The sequence below is a fragment of the Cariama cristata genome, unplaced genomic scaffold, assembly GCF_000690535.1.
Source record: "Cariama cristata isolate BGI_N322 unplaced genomic scaffold, ASM69053v1 scaffold22581, whole genome shotgun sequence".
Classification (NCBI taxonomy): Eukaryota; Metazoa; Chordata; class Aves; order Cariamiformes; family Cariamidae; genus Cariama; species Cariama cristata.
In genome coordinates this window covers 6,763-8,779 of record NW_009599000.1, presented here as the reverse complement: position 1 = coordinate 8,779, position 2,017 = coordinate 6,763, and positions in this window count along the sequence as shown.

The following is a 2,017-nucleotide window of genomic DNA, read 5'->3' as shown; positions in this document are numbered from 1 at the left end:
CTCCAGCTGCACGCTAAAAATACTCACATCGTGCCTCTTGTAATTACAAGTAGCTTCATTGCCAACACTACTTCTAATGAGTTGCAAGAACCACAAATGAATATACAGAATTCACTTCCCCACCTCTATTCTATATGTTTGAAACAGATTTAATTACAGGCAAGGAATTAAAACTAAAAACCCCTTCATCTTGAGCAGACCAGAGCAAAGCCAGCCTGGCCACTGTTTTGGACTCTGGCAGTTACTGAAGTAGAAAGTACTTATTGAACAAAACACTTCCCCCCGTTATAGTCGCCGCTCTTCATTGCAAGCACGTCCCACCTGGCCATTTCATACACACAGAGGTAGTATAAAACCAGATACTTCTGTGTACATAGAAGCACCCATGACAGCAACCTGAATACTCAATCTTTGACAAATATTTTAAGTCTGTACACATGGGTACACATAGTTCTGTCTTTCACAGGGGGCAAAATACATGTACAAACATACTACATCCAATGGAGAAAATATCCATTGATATTTAAGGTAACGCTGACAGTTCACAGAGAATGGAATATCAAAAAACATTCTGAATAAAAGCAAATAGCAAATATATTTAATAATTACTGTTCAGCACACTCGTTCTCTCTGTTTTTACACCCACACATAAAAATAAACTGCAACTGCTTTTTTGGTTTTAAAGGAAAAATTCCTCCCAAGTACATGAAGAGAGTTTGTTGGGTTTCCTCATCACAATCAGAAAAACCTTCTGTATTTACAGTGCCGATCAAAGTCTTCCAGTTGAGGACACCAGTTTTCCCTCTGCCGTACAGGCTCCCTTTTAGGGGACTGGAAGGAGAGAGATATACGGATGCACCATCTTAAAACCTGCAGACATTTGACAAAAAATTGTTTTTTGTTCACTTTCTTTTCCCAAAATCATCCAAAATTATATTTTTCTGCAAAGATGGCTTCTCTTCATGAAACTAATAAGCCCTAAGAAGCTTCATCAAGTGCATGAAGTCTTTTTTCTTTTGCTCACAAGCTCTTTTTAGCTCCTGGCTTTCAGCCAGAACCGCCAAATGTTGTACAAAAATATTTTTTCAAACAGTTGTTGCTGACATATCAGCTACTACAGTGCTAAACCTCTTGTTCTCCAGCGTATGGGCACACATTTTTTCCTTCTGAATTAACTCGGCTCCTTTCCAGACGTAGTAGCCTCTCGTGCATAGGAGAGTGCATGCACCAACCTAATAGAAAATGGCATGGCCCGCTCTGAATTCGATACCGGATTGCAGTTAGGGGAAATAGTCACATGGTATTTAGATCATACAGTCTGTTTATAAAAGGTCTTGGGCGCTGACACAGAAATCCTAGTTAACTCAATCTTTCCAGCTTCACCAGCACCTTTCAGACGGAAAGGCATCCCCATCCCCGCTCTGCAGCAGGATTACTTCTTCCTGCCCTTTGCCCTGACACGGCGCTATGGAAATTAACCATTAAATTCCCTAAGCAGCAGCCCAATTGCCCATTTGTCAGATCTCATTAGGGTGGCAACATCTCACCCTCGCTGTCACCAGCGCCGGGGACAATGGAAGGTCCTGGTCCTCCAAGGAAGGACCAGGGAGCCCTTGAGGCACTGCTGAACAACAGACCTCCGGTTCTGGGGGAGATGTGTTGTCGGAGATGACAGTTATTTGTGAGGATGTATTTGTCCCTCCCGTCCCTCTTACAAGCTTGGTAGATACCTGCTAGCTGGCCTTGACTGAAGGCCATGAGCTGGGCTGCTGCCAGCTGCAAGGTTGTAGAAGACATTGCAGAATTTCAGGAGGAAAGAAAACAGAAAAAAGAAGGGAAAAAGGAAAAAAGGGAAAAGAAAGAAGGGAAAAAGGAAAAAAAGGGAAAAGAAAGAAGGGAAAAAGGAAAAAAAGGAAAAGAAAGAAGGGAAAAAGGAAAAAAAGGAAAAGAAAGAAGGGAAAAAGGAAAAAAAGGAAAAGAAAGAAGGGAAAAAGGAAAAAAAGGAAAAGAAAGAAGG